The sequence below is a fragment of the Rutidosis leptorrhynchoides genome, chromosome 9 (assembly GCF_046630445.1).
Source record: "Rutidosis leptorrhynchoides isolate AG116_Rl617_1_P2 chromosome 9, CSIRO_AGI_Rlap_v1, whole genome shotgun sequence".
NCBI classification, from domain to species: domain Eukaryota; kingdom Viridiplantae; phylum Streptophyta; class Magnoliopsida; order Asterales; family Asteraceae; genus Rutidosis; species Rutidosis leptorrhynchoides.
Window position 1 is genome coordinate 340576660 of NC_092341.1, and position 18203 is coordinate 340594862.

Sequence of the window (18203 nt, forward strand, 5' to 3'; positions counted from 1 at the left end):
CGTTGAAACACAAAAATCAGATTTTAAATAAAATATATGCTAAAAAAGAAATAAATGAACGTTATATGTATAGCTTCTCATTGGTGATTAACGGACTTCAATCTTTCAAAGATGTGTCGAGTTTACAATAATTTCAGTAAGTGTAGTTTAACATCTTATTATAGAAAAAGTACTGTGTAATTTAACTAGAAAAATTTTGGACCGCATGTTGTTGTAAAACATTTTAACCCTTTTTATGAAACTAATGTTGAGCGAGCCCTTTTTTCCTTACCAACTCAAGAATTTACCATTTGCTCTAGTCATCGAATTGATATAGTAAGTTGGGTTTGTTTATTATATATAATTAGTTGCATTTTAAATATAATTAGTTGCATTTTGTTCGTAAATTTATTTCGAGTTGAACGGTGATGACGAAGAAACCTAAATCGCGACGGAAAAAAAGATAAATTACGTAAAAAATTTAGGTGAGTATTATTTAGTGATTATTAAATTAAATTCAAATGTTATATTTTAGCCCTGTAAGTTACCATTCATACCTCTACCTCTAGATAATTACAAATTTTATCCCTTAATACTTACAACTTTGACCCTTTGAGTATAGTGCATTTGACACAAATTTTCCATTGGGTACACGAACATTTTTTTGAAGGATTTTGCAAATTAAACGACCAAGGATTTTGCAAATTAAACGACCAAAATTGGAATTTAAAATTGTACCTATTTTGCGTCATCGGAAAACAAGTGTGGATATTTTTGTTAAAAAATATATAAAGTTTAAAAAAAAAAGAAAGTATTTTTACTTTTAAACAACATTTAATTATCCAAAACTCAAGATTAAGCACACCCATTTCAAGTGTTCATCCGTGTCAAATCGGCTTGCGTCCGAAACTGATAGAAGAATTACTTTTTAGTATATATATAAATATAAATATAAATATAAATAGTTACCATTCATACCTCTACCTCTAGATTTCAAGTGTTCATCCGTGTCAAATCGGCTTGCGTCCGAAACTGATAGAAGAATTACTTTTTAGTATATATATAAATATAAATATAAATATAAATATAAATAGTTACCATTCATACCTCTACCTCTAGATAATTACAAATTTTATACCTTAATACTTACAACTTTGACCCTTTGAGTATAGTGCATTTGACACAAATTTTCCATTGCCTAGACGAACATTTTTTTGAACGATTTTGCAAATTAAACGACCAAAATTGGAATGTGTATTAGTATATATATAAATATAAATATAAATAAATAAATAAATAAGTGTAGTTTAGCTTCTTATTGTAGCATATGGAGAACAGAGTTTCTCTAAAATTGAAGTTATTAAAGTTTTATTTATGAAGTACATCGATAACGGTTAAACGGTCTCACAATTTTAAGGATTGAAAATAAGTTTCTATCTAATGTAGATTATGGTAAAATGATTGAAGCATTTGCATAAAAAAAATGCACAACATCATTTTAGGTGATTCGTATTTTGGAATATGTATATTTGAATCGTATTTATCTAATAAAATTGGCGTATGGATAGGCCATCTAACGTGACTAGTTTTCAAACTCTTGAAATTGTATTGAACTTTTTACTAGGGGAGGCATATTTTCAAGATGGGCGCACCGCACATTCAAGTTTTCAAGACATCCGCGCACGACGCAAGAAAACAGTGAATTGAAGAAAAAGAAAAGTATATTTTGTCATGTATAAACCACGTGAGATGTACATGATGCATAGTTTGAATACGCAAGAATAAAGTTATAAATTATAAATCCTAGTATAGTATAGCCAATATATAATCTTATCCCGAACGTTGTTTTTACTTGTACTACATATTAAAGTGTACTAGCTACATGTCAATAACATACATCAATCGTCCTAGTTGTCATTTCATAGCAATTTATTTAATGAAACTCAAAAGTTGTGACTTCATTACTTGACAAAATCAGGGTAATAAAAAATGATTGTTCTAGTCATCTTCTAGTTTTGTTGATCAGATTGAGTTTGGCATTTCTGATTCAAGTGGCGGAGTTAGGATAAAGTCTTACTATGCAACCAATCCCATTCGAAGTCAAAGTTTATATAATGTAACAATGTTGTTCTTGTAAGACGTTTTTATTTAAAGATTTATGATCACAGATGCAGAACAAGATGTAATATTGTAACAACCCAACCCGTTAACCGACCAAAAACGCAGCATAAAAAAAAAATAAATTAAAACTGAGCTGTCCAGATGGGGTGCGCGGCGCGCACCCACACCTGTGCGCGGCGCGCACAGGGCCTAGCAGCTTCTGTCCGGATTTTCCATTTTTCGTTTAATGTTCTTCGACTTCCCGACACTTTTAGACGAAACGGTTTACACAACATTTAATACTCGTTAAAACTAACACGTTCCAGTAATAAAATGAGTTTTACGACAACGGGCCCACATCGGCCGTTTTACGACTTTCGTACAAAAATACAAGTTTTCGACCACGTGATTTCTAACACAAAATAAAGACCGAGCATGGTGATTGGGGTTACGCTACCCAATCCTAATCAATCCAAAAACAAGATCTTCTAAAGCAACTATGCAAGTCCACTAGTCCCCACGCTTACCCGAGCCACCGTCTCCAAGCAAATCTATAAAAATATCAACGACGAGAGGGTAAACTAATGTTTAGTGAGTGAGAATATACTACATACATATATATACATAAAATGGACACGCCACACAAATAATCAAATACCGCATACTGAAGCATCCAAGCATAAAGGCAAGCTAGTCTAAGCATACCGTACGATCACTAAGCAACGAGCTAAAGATACAACAACAAACATAAGTTCACCAACGACGATGTGAACAACGCCAAATAGCTACACTCGGAGGGTTAGCTACAACACAACAATACATCAAAATATATATATATATATATATATATATATATATATATATATATATATATATATATATATATATATATATATATATATATATATATATATATATATATATATATAAACGTCCAAGGTTAACCCCTTAACCCAATACCGAGAACCAAATACCACAATGAAGATTGGCCGAACAACCCGAGCCTTAGTGAATTCGCACAACCCGATATTCACTTCTTCACCAATTCAACAACCGAGGTTGGCCGAACTACCCGAGCCTTAGTGAATTCGCACAACCCGAGATTCACTACCTCATCAACAAGATGACCGAACAACCCGAGTCATCATGAATCCGCACTACCCGAGATTCACTACCCAAAATATTATGAATACGAGCAAACCGATATTCATTTCCCACACCATAACCCACGCCGTCGGGGTTATAACTCCAAATCACAATCAAGTGATATCGTACACTCAAGTGTGCAACTCGCCAACGGTGGTCAACCAAAACGCACAACCGTGCCAATTGGACCTATTACACAAGTCCATAAAATTCACCTATATGTGAAGTGAGCTCTATAACCGAGAACCATTTCACCCGACCCGCACCCATCCTACACATACATATGCACATAGGATTTTAACACTCACCTTGTCGTCTTGAAGAATGCTTCCAAGTAATCCGCAACACGTCAATGGAAAATACCTAATCCATTATCACAATTACAACAATACACTTAGAGTGGATTTACAACCAACTCAATTCGACACGTAGTGCAAATTCGACCAATTGCACTAACAAACGTAAAACGCGCCCAAACTAACCAATAATCAATAACACTAGTGACAATGGTCCTAATATGCCAAATTAACCCAATCATAAGTGTAAAACACTTAAAATTCTCAAAATCACCCATAAACCCTAATTTTGACTCATTTCAAAATTAGTCTTTCAAACACTCAAAATGGGTTCCAACACTTCCATAATCACTAAACCTAGTGATTAAAACCAAATACAAGTTCTAATCATGGCCAATTTGTTCACTAACCCAAAATCTACCAACAATAACAATAAACCCGATTACAAGCATCACTAAACTCACTTCATGAGTTAAAATGGGTTTCTCAACAATTTAAGTTCAAACCCTAACTCGAATATCAAAATCAATTAATGAAATTCGGAGTTAGAACTTACCACAACAATCAAAACGAAGCTAGGAACGAGGTGAACAACTTTAACACTTGAGCTTTTGATCAAACCAAGCTTCTTCTTCTCCAAAATCCCAAATCTCTCTCTAGAATTCTCCCTCTCTCTCTAAAATAGTTGAGAGTGATGAATGGATGTGAAAATGATCCAAAAGTGGATCCAAACCAGCTGATAAGGCCTGAGATCCGGCCTCAAGTGAAAAGACCAAAAAGCCCCTCATTAAACTTAAAATAGAAAAAGGCAGAATTCTGTCGCTGGGCATGTGCGCGGCGCGTACACCTTATGGTGCGCGGCGCGCACCCATGTCTGGGCAGATTCTGACCTTCGTTTATTTACACAATGCTTCCTGCACTCTATGTGGCATAATTACACTTCCGTACAATAAATATTAGGGTCTTACAACTCTCCCCCACTTAGAATCGATCACGTCCTCGTGATCCTCGTCACTTAACCAACTGGAGCTACACTCCACGGTCCTTAACTTAAGTCCCAAACCAACCTCTACCACAATTATCATAAACTCGAAGATTAAACCACTTACCAATTACACATGTGCACGCATTTCGAGACATGCAATACACACGACATCCGAAAACTACCACAATCGCTTAACATTCGCGAAAACATCATGTTTCCTTCCAATCTCTCTAGGCAATCCTCCCCAATGAACCGCCTTTAACACTAAATCGTCATCCGCGATTTATCAAGTCTGCAAATCCGAGCACTAAAACTTGCTCAATCCCTCACATCGGGAAAAACTCAACCAATCTCTTACCGAGATATCAATCCCTTAGCGTACCCTTACCGAGTACAATGCTAAAAGCAACCAAGTCTCAACCTAAGGTCAACAACCCGAAACGATGAAGACCGAACAAAAACAAATCCTTACGGATACGCTTACCACATAACATCCCTTGTAGTGCGCAATACGACCAATACGCAACTATCGTAACATCATAAACAAACGGCTAAAACCGATAGCGCCCCCAAACGACTATGGCAACGCAAATCCTAAGGTGTACAAAATCGACTATTGTCACACCCGTAACAACATGTGAGCGAAACTCGGCTATCGCATCACTAATCATAAAACATGGTCCTCACGACCCCACCATTGGTGTATAAACAACCAATAGTTCACAACAAAACATGGTCGAAACAACCCTAGCCTAAACACATATGGAGGATGGTCGAAACAACCCGAACCTTAGTGAATTCGCAACAACCCGAAATTCACCAACCCAATCCATATTTCCCACAATGAAATGACTGCACAACCCGAGTCATCGTGAATACGAGCAAACCGATATCCACTACCTCCACCACATAGTATAACCGAGGATGGCCGTACAACCCGAGCCTTAGTGAATCTGAACTACCCGACATTCACTACCTCAAACTATGAGTCCAACTAACAGGGACAATCGTACTACCCGAAATATTGTGAATACGAACAACCCGATATTCACATCCCACAACACAACTCATGAATGGTACTCCCATTCCGATAACGTTATACCATACCGATATAACACTAAACCCATGATGAAGTCAGCGGACCCCGAAGGTTGAAATGTCTCGTTCATATTGATTATAAACGTTCCATATTAATTGATTTCGTTGCGAGGTTTTGACCTCTATATGAGACGTTTTTCAAAGACTGCATTCATTTTTAAAACAACCATAACCTTTATTTTATCAATAAAGGTTTTAAAAATATTACGTATATTATCAAATAATGATAATCTAAAATATACTGTTTACACACGACCATTATATAATGGTTTACAATAGAAATATATTACATCGACATATGTTTCTTGAATGCAGTTTTTACACAATATCATACAAACATGGACTCCAAATCTTGTCCTTATTTTAGTATGCAACAGCGGAAGCTCTTAGTATTCTCCTGAGAATAAACATGCTTTAAACGTCAACAAAAATGTTGGTGAGTTATAGGTATAACCTATATATATCAAATCGTAACAATAGACCACAAGATTCCATATTTCAATACACATCCCATACATAGAGATAAAAATCATTCATATGGTGAACACCTGGTAACCGACATTAACAAGATGCATATATAAGAATATCCCCATCATTCCGGGACACCCTTCGGATATGATATAAATTTCGAAGTACTAAAGCATCCGGTGTAGTGACACGAACTTTTCCATGTTTATATATATTAATTGAGATTGATATTTACATGATTAAATGTTTCCAACATGTTAAACAATCAAACTTGTTAAGACTTGATTAATTGAAATATGTTTCATATAGACAATTGACCACCCAAGTTGACCGGTGATTCACGAACGTTAAAACTTGTAAAAACTATATGATGACATATATATGGATATATATATAGTTAACATGATACTATGATAAGTAAACATATCATTAAGTATATTAACAATGAACTACATATGTAAAAACAAGACTACTAACTTAATGGTTTTTAAACGAGACATATATGTAACGATTATCGTTGTAAAGACATTTAATGTATATATATCATATTAAGAGATATTCATACATGATAATATCATGATAATATAATAATTTAAAATCTCATTTGATATTATAAACATTGTGTTAACAACATTTAACAAGATCGTCAACCTAAAGGTTTCAAAACAACACTTACATGTAACGACTAACGATGACTTAACGACTCAGTTAAAATGTATATACATGTAGTGTTTTAATATGTATTTATACACTTTTGAAAGACTTAAATACACTTATCAAAATACTTCTACTTAACAAAAATGCTTACAATTACATCCTCGTTCAGTTTCATCAACAATTCTACTCGTATGCACCCGTATTCGTACTCGTACAATACACAGCTTTTAGATGTATGTACTATTGGTATATACACTCCAATGATCAGCTATTAGCAGCCCATGTGAGTCACCTAACACATGTGGGAACCATCATTTGGCAACTAGAATGAAATATCTCATAAAATTACAAAAATATGAGTAATCATTCATGACTTATTTACATGAAAACAAAATTACATATCCTTTATATCTAATCCATACACCAACGACTAAAAACACCTACAAACACTTTCATTCTTCAATTTTCTTCATCTAATTGATCTCTCTCAAGTTCTATCTTCAAGTTCTAAGTGTTCTTCATAAATTCTACAAGTTCTAGTTACATAAAATCAAGAATACTTTCAAGTTTGCTAGCTCACTTCCAATCTTGTAAGGTGATCATCCAACCTCAAGAAATCTTTGTTTCTTACAGTAAGTTATCATTCTAATACAAGGTAATAATCGTATTCAAACTTTGGTTCAAATTCTATAACTATGACAATCTTATTTCAAGTGATGATCTTACTTGAACTTGTTTTCGTGTCATGATTCTGCTTCAAGAACTTCGAGCCATCCAAGGATCCGTTGAAGCTAGATCCATTTTTCTCTTTTCCAGTAGGTTTATCCAAGGAACTTAAGGTAGTAATGATGTTCATAACATCATTCAATTCATACATATAAAGCTATCTTATTCGAAGGTTTAAACTTGTAATCACTAGAACATAGTTTAGTTAATTCTAAACTTGTTCGCAAACAAAAGTTAATCCTTTTAAATTGACTTTTAAAATCAACTAAACACATGTTCTATATCTATATGATATGCTAACTTAATGATTTAAAACCTGGAAACACGAAAAACACCGTAAAACCGAATTTACGCCGTCGTAGTAACACCGCGGGCTGTTTTGGGTTAGTTAATTAAAAACTATGATAAACTTTGATTTAAAAGTTGTTATTCTGTGAAAATTATTTTTATTATGAACATGAAACTATATCCAAAAATTATGGTTAAACTCAAAGTGGAAGTATGTTTTCTAAAATGGTCATTCAGACGTCGTTCTTTCGACTGAAATGACTACCTTTACAAAAATGACTTGTAACTTATTTTTCTGACTATAAACCTATACTTTTTCTGTTTAGATTCATAAAATAGAATTCAATATGAAACCATAGCAATTTGATTCACTCAAAACGGATTTAAAATGAAGAAGTTATGGGTAAAACAAGATTGGATAATTTTTCTCATTTTAGCTACGTGAAAATTGGTAACAAATCTATTCCAACCATAACTTAATCAACTTGTATTGTATATTATGTAATATTGAGATACCATAGACACGTATACAATGTTTCGACCTATCATGTCGACACATCTATATATATTTCGGAACAACCATAGACACTCTATATCTGAATGTTGGAGTTAGCTATACAGGGTTGAGGTTGATTCCAAAATATATATAGTTTGAGTTGTGATCAATACTGAAATACGTATACACTGGGTCGTGGATTGATTCAAGATAATATTTATCGATTTATTTCTGTACATCTAACTGTGGACAACTAGTTGTAGGTTACTAACGAGGACAGCTAACTTAATAAACTTAAAACATCAAAATATATTAAAAGTGTTGTAAATATATTTTGAACATACTTTGATATACATGTATATATTGTTATAGGTTCGTGAATCAACCAGTGGCCAAGTCTTACTTCCCGACGAAGTAAAAATCTGTGAAAGTGAGTTATAGTCCCACTTTTAAAATCTAATATTTTTGGGATGAGAATACATGCAGGTTTTATAAATGATTTACAAAATAGACACAAGTACGTGAAACTACATTCTATGGTTGAATTATCAAAATCGAATATGCCCCTTTTTATTAAGTCTGGTAATCTAAGAATTAGGGAACAGACACCCTAATTGACGCGAATCCTAAAGGTAGATCTATTGGGCCTAACAAACCCCATCTAAAGTACCGGATGCTTTAGTACTTCGAAATTTATATCATATCCGAAGGGTGTCCCGGAATGATGGGGATATTCTTATATATGCATCTTGTTAATGTCGGTTACCAGGTGTTCACCATATGAATAATTTTTATCTCTATGTATGGGATGTGTATTGAAATATGAAATCTTGTGGTCTATTATTATGATTTGATATATATAGGTTAAACCTATAACTCACCAACATTTTTGTTGACGTTTTAAGCATGTTTATTCTCAGGTGATTATTAAGAGCTTCCGCTGTCGCATACTTAATTAAGGACGAGATTTGGAGTCCATGCTTGTATGATATTGTGTAAAAACTGCATTCAAGAAACTTATTTTGTTGTAACATATTTGTATTGTAATCCATTATGTAATGGTCGTGTGTAAACAGGATATTTTAGATTATCATTATTTGATAATCTACGTAAAGCTTTTTAAACCTTTATTGATGAAATAAAGGTTATGGTTTGTTTTAAAATGAATGCAGTCTTTGAAAAACGTCTCATATAGAGGTCAAAACCTCGCAACGAAATAAATTAATATGGAACGTTTTTAATCAATAAGAACGGGACATTTCAGTTGGTATCCGAGCGTTGGTCTTAGAGAACCAGAATTTTTCATTAGTGTGTCTTATCGAGTTTGTTAGGATGCATTAGTGAGTCTGGACTTCGACCGTGTTTACTTGAAAAATGATTGCTTAACAAATTTTGTTGGAAACTATATATTTTTAACATGTGAATATTATGTGATATATTAATCTCTTAACGCGTTTGATATTATGTGATAGATGTCTACCTCTAGAACAAGTCCCATTGACTCACCTAATAATAATGAAGAGTCAAATGTAAATTGGAATGATTCGTGGACTGATTCACAAGTTCCCGAAGAGGAACCGGAAGAAGAATCGGAACCGGAAGAAGAATCGGAACCGGATGAAGAAATAGAACCGGTGGGGGAAATAACAAAACGGTTAAGTAAAAGAAAATCCTCAACCAACCGACCAAGGTTAATTATGGTCAATGGTGTTTCCGCCAAAGAAGCAAAATATTGGGAGGATTACCAATTCTCCGATGAATCGGATTCCGACGAGAATTCCGATGATGTTATCGAAATTACCCCAACTAAATTTAAAATGGCAAAAGAAAATAATAAGGGAAAGGGCATAAAAATAGAGAAATCTAATTCCAACCCCGATGAACTTTATATGTATCGTCAACCCCCGAAGTCCTTAAGTTGTAACAATGACCCGGGAACCTCTAAACCACCAGGTTTTTCTAAACAAATGTAGAAAACGACGGCTCGTATTAGGGGAACATCATATATCCCTAGAAACTTGGCAAAACGAACCAAAACCGAAGAAGAAGAAACAAGCAAGTCGGAATAAGATAGTTGTATTCGTGTGGTGTAATATATGTAATATAGTGTGCTTATGCTTTATGATATATGTAAAAATTGCTTGTATTAATAAGTATTTTTTTTATGAATCTAACTCTTGTCTATTTTACAGTATAAAAATACAAAATGGATAGATAACCCAATATTTTAAGAGACCTACCCGGAGACATGATTGATGAAATCTTGTCTAGAGTCGGTCAGAATTCTTCGGCACAACTATTTAAGGCGAGATCAGTTTGTAAGACATTCGAAGAACGTTCCAAGAATGCCTTGGTTTATAAAAGGCTTTCGTTCGAAAGATGGGGGATATCACATTGGGAAATCCATAAGTTACGATGTGTTTACTTTGACGCATATATTGTGGGGAACCCAAATGCTATTTTACGCAATGGGTTAAGAAATTATTTTGACTCAATATATCCGAATGTTGGACTTCGTGATTTAGAAAAAGCGGCTAACATGCAACATAAAGAAGCATGTTATGCTTACGGATTAGTAATGTTCGCTTCTCACCAAAGTGAGAATAAGAACATCGGGCTACAACTATTAAACAAAACGTTTCCACAAGTGACGGAGTCGGTAATTGGGGTAAGAAATGAGGTTTTTAGATTGTTACGGGACTGTTGGACATTACGTAACCCTCGTCCCTTTGACGACGTTACAACACGCTGTCTTATCAACGGCCATAACGGTTATGTTCCACAAGACCAAGGATGGGAAGTAATCCTAGTAAAACCAGAATGCATGACTTGTTTCTGGACGTATGAATTACGTGTCTTTATTGCCTTTGCTGAACGACTTGTGTACTAGCTAGAATTATCTTCACAACCATCTTGTATCAAATTTATTGTGTGCTATATTTCATGCTATATGTAAAATAAGCGGTAAAAGTTTGAACGCGAAATATTATTATAATCAGTTTTTCATATAGAATTGTAGTAGTTGAATTGTATATTAGCTACTAAGTATGAACTTAACGGGTAGGTACTACCCGAATTTAAACTTATAAAACGCTAATATGAAGAAAAAGCTTTTATAAATGAGTTCATATTATGCTACGAAATACTATTAACTACACTTAATATTCTGTATGATTAACTTGTTCCATTTGACTATTTTGAAGGAAATGGCACCGACTACTCGACACACCGTGAATATGAATGAAGAGGAATTCCGTACTTTTATAGCTTCAAACATAGCCGCAGTACAGGCTGCGCTACATACCAACAATAACCTTGGATCTAGCAGTACAGGAAATCGTGTAGGATGCACCTACAAAGAATTCACTGCCTGCAAACCTTTGGAATTTGATGGAACCGAAGAACCGATCGGATTGAAACGGTGGACCGAGAAGGTTGAATCGGTGTTTGCCATAAGTAAGTGTACTGAAGAGGACAAAGTGAAGTATGCTACGCATACCTTCACAGGTTCTGCGTTAACATGGTGGAATACCTATCTAGAGCAAGTGGGACAAGACGATGCGTACGCACTACCGTGGTCAGCATTCAAGCACTTGATGAACGAGAAGTACCGTCCCAGAACCGAGGTCAATAAGCTCAAGACAGAACTTAGAGGGTTACGAACCCAAGGATTTGATATTATCACGTACGAAAGCCGATTCACAGAATTGTGCCTATTGTGTCCGGGAGCATTCGAAGATGAGGAAGAGAAGATCGACGCGTTTGTGAAAGGATTACCGGAAAGAATTCAAGAAGATATAAGTTCACACGAGCCCGCCTCCATACAACAGGCATGTAGAATGGCTCACAAACTAGTGAACCAGATTGAAGAAAGAATTAAAGAACAGACTGCTGAAGAGGCCAATGTGAAGCAAGTCAAAAGAAAGTGGGAGGAAAACGGTGATAAGAATCACCAATACAACAACAACAGCAATTACAACAATAATCGCAACAATTATCCCAATAATCGCAACATCAATCGCAACTACAACAAACGGCCCAACAACAACAACAACAACAACAACAACAGCAACTACAACAATCATCCCAACAACAATAATAACCGCAACAACAATCAGAAGCAGCTATGCCAAAGGTGTGAAAAGTATCACTCGGGGTTCTGCACCAAATTTTGCAACAAGTGTAAAAGAAATGGTCATAGCGCGGCGAAGTGTGAGGTTTACGGACCAGGGGTTAATAGAACGAAAGGAACAAATGGTGTCGGAACGAGTAATGGCGGAGCAAGTAGTGTCGGAGCAAGTTATGCCAATGTAGTTTGTTATAAATGTGGAAAACCGGGCCACATTATTAGAAATTGCCCGAAACAGGAGAACACGAATGGATAAGGCCGCGGAAGAGTTTTCAATATTAATGCTGCAGAGGCACAGGAAGACCCGGAGCTTGTTACGGGTACGTTTTTTATTGACAATAAATCTGCTTACGTTTTATTTGATTCGGGTGCGGATAGAAGCTATATGAGTAGAGATTTTTGTGCTAAATTAAGTTGTCCATTGACACCTTTGGATAGTAAATTTTTACTCGAATTAGCAAATGGTAAATTAATTTCAGCAGATAATATATGTCGGAATCGAGAAATTAAACTGGTTAGCGAAACATTTAAGATTGATTTGATACCAGTAGAGTTAGGGAGTTTTGATGTGATAATCAGTATGGACTGGTTGAAAGAAGTGAAAGCAGAGATCGTTTGTTACAAAAATGCAATTCGCATTATACGAGAAAAAGGAAAACCCTTAATGGTGTACGGATAAAAGGGCAACACGAAGCTACACCTTATTAGTAATTTGAAGGCACAAAAACTAATAAGAAAAGGTTGCTATGCTATTTTAGCACACGTCGAGAAAGTACAAACTGAAGAAAAGAGCATCAATGATGTTCCCATTGCAAAAGAATTTCCCGATGTATTTCCGAAATAATTACCGGAATTACCCCCACATTGATCCGTTGAATTTCAAATAGATCTTGTACCAGGAGCTGCACCAATAGCTCGTGCTCCTTACAGACTCGCACCCAGCGAGATGAAAGAACTGCAAAGCCAATTACAAGAACTTTTAGAGCGTGGTTTCATTCGACCAAGCACATCACCGTGGGGAGCTCCTATTTTTTTTGTCAAGAAGAAAGATGGTACATTCAGGTTGTGTATCGACCACCGAGAGTTGAGCAAACTTACCATCAAGAACCGCTACCCACTACCGAGAATCGACGACTTATTTGATCAACTACAAGGCTCGTCTGTTTATTCAAAGATTGACTTACGTTCCGGGTATCATCAAATGCGGGTGAAAGAAGATGATATTCCAAAGACTGCTTTCAGAACACGTTACGGTCATTACGAGTTTATGGTCATGCCGTTTGGTTTAACTAATGCACCAGCTGTGTTCATGGACCTTATGAACCGAGTGTGTGGACCATACCTTGACAAGTTTGTCATTGTTTTCATTGATGACATACTTATTTACTCAAAGAATGACCAAGAACACGGTGAACATTTGAGAAAGGTGTTAGAAGTATTGAGGAAGGAAGAATTGTACGCTAAGTTTTCAAAGTATGCATTTTGGTTGGAAGAAGTTCAATTCCTCAGTCACATAGTGAACAAAGAAGGTATTAAGGTGGATTCGGCAAAGATAGAAACTGTTGAAAAGTGGGAAACCCCAAAAACTCCGAAACACATACGCCAGTTTTTAGGACTAGCTGGTTACTACAGAAGGTTCATCCAAGACTTTTCCAGAATAGCAAAACCCTTGACTGCATTAACGCATAAAGGGAAGAAATTTGAATGGAATGATGAACAAGAGAAAGCGTTTCAGTTATTGAAGAAAAAGCTAACTACGGCACCTATATTGTCATTACCTGAAGGGAATGATGATTTTGTGATTTATTGTGACGCATCAAAGCAAGGTCTCGGTTGTGTATTAATGCAACGAACGAAGGTGATTGCTTATGCGTCTAGACAATTGAAGATTCACGAACAAAATTATATGACGCATGATTTGGAATTAGGCGCGGTTGTTTTTGCATTAAAGACTTGGAGGCACTACTTATATGGGGTCAAAAGTATTATATATCGACCACAAAAGTCTTCAACACATATTTAATCAGAAACAACTGAATATGAGGCAGCGTAGGTGGATTGAATTATTGAATGATTACGACTTTGAGATTCGTTACCACCCGGGGAAGGCAAATGTGGTAGCCGATGCCTTGAGCAGGAAGGACAGAGAACCCATTCGAGTAAAATCTATGAATATAATGATTCATAATAACCTTACTACTCAAATAAAGGAGGCGCAACAAGGAGTTTTAAAAGAGGGAAATTTAAAGGATGAAATACCCAAAGGATCGGAGAAGCATCTTAATATTCGGGAAGACGGAACCCGGTATAGGGCTGAAAGGATTTGGGTACCAAAATTTGGAGATATGAGAGAAATGGTACTTAGAGAAGCTCATAAAACCAGATACTCAATACATCCTGGAACGGGGAAGATGTACAAGGATCTCAAGAAACATTTTTGGTGGCCGGGTATGAAAGCCGATGTTGCTAAATACGTAGGAGAATGTTTGACGTGTTCTAAGGTCAAAGCTGAGCATCAGAAACCATCAGGTCTACTTCAACAACCCGAAATCCCGGAATGGAAATGGGAAAACATTACCATGGATTTCATCACTAAATTGCCAAGGACTACAAGTGGTTTTGATACTATTTGGGTAATAGTTGATCGTCTCACCAAATCAGCACACTTCCTGCCAATAAGAGAAGATGACAAGATGGAGAAGTTAGCACGACTGTATTTGAAGGAAGTCATCTCCAGACATGGAATACCAATCTCTATTATCTCTGATAGGGATGGCAGATTTATTTCAAGATTCTGGCAGATATTACAGCAAGCATTAGGAACTCGTCTAGACATGAGTACTGCCTATCATCCACAAACCAATGGGCAGAGTGAAAGGACGATACAAACGCTTGAAGACATGCTACGAGCATGTGTTATTGATTTCGGAAACAGTTAGGATCGACATCTACCGTTAGCAGAATTTTCCTACAACAACAGCTACCATTCAAGCATTGAGATGGCGCCGTTTGAAGCACTTTATTTTAGAAAGTGCAGGTCTCCGATTTGTTGGAGTGAAGTGGGGGATAGACAGATTACGGGTCCGGAGATTATACAAGAAACTACCGAGAAGATCATCCAAATTCAACAACGGTTGAAAACCGCCCAAAGTCGACAAAAGAGCTACGCTGACATTAAAAGAAAAGATATAGAATTTGAAATTGGAGAGATGGTCATGCTTAAAGTTGCACCTTAGAAAGGCGTTGTTCGATTTGGTAAACGAGGGAAATTAAATCCAAGGTATATTGGACCATTCAAGATTATTGATCGTGTCGGACTAGTAGCTTACCGACTTGAGTTACCTCAACAACTCGCGGCTGTACATAACACTTTCCACGTCTCGAATTTGAAGAAATGTTTTGCTAAAGAAGATCTCACTATTCCGTTAGATGAAATCCAAATCAACGAAAAACTTCAATTCATCGAAGAACCCGTCGAAATAATGAATCGTGAGGTTAAAAGACTTAAGCAAAACAAGATACCAATTGTTAAGGTTCGATGGAATGCTCGTAGAGGACCCGAGTTCACCTGGGAGCATGAAGATCAGATTAAGAATAAATACCCGCATCTATTTCCAGAAGATTCGTCAACACCTTCAACAGCTTAAAATTTCGGGACGAAATTTATTTAACGGGTAAGTACTGTAGTGACCCGAACTTTTCCATGTTTATATATATAAATTGAGATTGATATTTACATGATTAAATGTTTCCAACATGTTAAGCAATCAAACTTGTTAAGACTTGATTAATTGAAATATGTTTCATATAGATAATTGACCACCCAAGTTGACCGGTGATTCACGAACGTTAAAACTTGTAAAAACTATATGATGACATATATATGGATATATATATAGTTAACATGATACTATGATAAGTAAACATATCATTAAGTATATTAACAATGAACTACATATGTAAAAACAAGACTACTAACTTAATGGTTTTTAAACGAGACATATATGTAACGATTATCGTTGTAAAGACATTTAATGTATATATATCATATTAAGAGATATTCATACATGATAATATCATGATAATATAATAATTTAAAATCTCATTTGATATTATAAACATTGGGTTAACAATATTTAACAAGATCGTCAACCTAAAGGTTTCAAAACAACACTTACATGTAACGACTAACGATGACTTAACGACTCAGTTAAAATGTATATACATGTAGTGTTTTAATATGTATTTATACACTTTTGAAAGACTTCAATACACTTATCAAAATACTTCTACTTAACAAAAATTCTTACAATTACATCCTCGTTCAGTTTCATCAACAATTCTACTCGTATGCACCCGTATTCGTACTCGTACAATACACAGCTTTTAGATGTATGTACTATTGGTATATACACTCCAATGATCAGCTCTTAGCAGCCCATGTGAGTCACCTAACACATGTGGGAACCATCATTTGGCAACTAGCATGAAATATCTCATAAAATTACAAAAATATGAGTAATCATTCATGACTTATTTACATGAAAACAAAATTACATATCCTTTATATCTAATCCATACACCAACGACCAAAAACACCTACAAACACTTTAATTCTTCAATTTTCTTCATCTAATTGATCTCTCTCAAGTTCTATCTTCAAGTTCTAAGTGTTCTTCATAAATTCTACAAGTTCTAGTTACATAAAATCAAGAATACTTTCAAGTTTGCTAGCTCACTTCCAATCTTGTAAGGTGATCATCCAACCTCAAGAAATCTTTGTTTCTTACAGTAGGTTATCATTCTAATACAAGGTAATAATCATATTCAAACTTTGGTTCAATTTCTATAACTATGACAATCTTATTTCAAGTGATGATCTTACTTGAACTTGTTTTCGTGTCATGATTCTGCTTCAAGAACTTCGAGCCATCCAAGGATCCGTTGAAGCTAGATCTGTAGTGACCCGAACTTTTCCATGTTTATATATATTAATTGAGATTGATATTTACATGATTAAATGTTTCCAACATGTTAAGAAATCAAACTTGTTAAGACTTGATTAATTGAAATATGTTTCATATAGACAATTGACCACCCAAGTTGATCGGTGATTCACGAACGTTAAAACTTGTAAAAACTATATGATGACATATATATGGATATATATATATAGTTAACATGATACTATGATAAGAAAACATATCATAAAGTATATTAACAATGAACTACATATGTAAAAACAAGACTACTAACTTAATGATTTTTAAACGAGACATATATGTAACGATTATCGTTGTAAAGACATTTAATGTATATATATCATATTAAGAGATATTCATACATGATAATATCATGATAATATAATAATTTAAAATCTCATTTGATATTATAAACATTGGGTTAACAACATTTAACAAGATCGTTAACCTAAAGGTTTCAAAACAACACTTACATGTAACGACTAACGATGACTTAACGACTCAGTTAAAATGTATATACATGTAGTGTTTTAATATGTATTTATACACTTTTGAAAGACTTCAATACACTTATCAAAATACTTCTACTTAACAAAAATGCTTACAATTACATCCTCGTTCAGTTTCATCAACAATTCTACTCGTATGCACCCGTATTCGTACTCGTACAATACACAGCTTTTAGATGTATGTACTATTGGTATATACACTCCAATGATCAGCTCTTAGCAGCCCATGTGAGTCACCTAACACATGTGGGAACCATCATTTGGCAACTAGCATGAAATATCTCATAAAATTACAAAAATATGAGTAATCATTCATGACTTATTTACATGAAAACAAAATTACA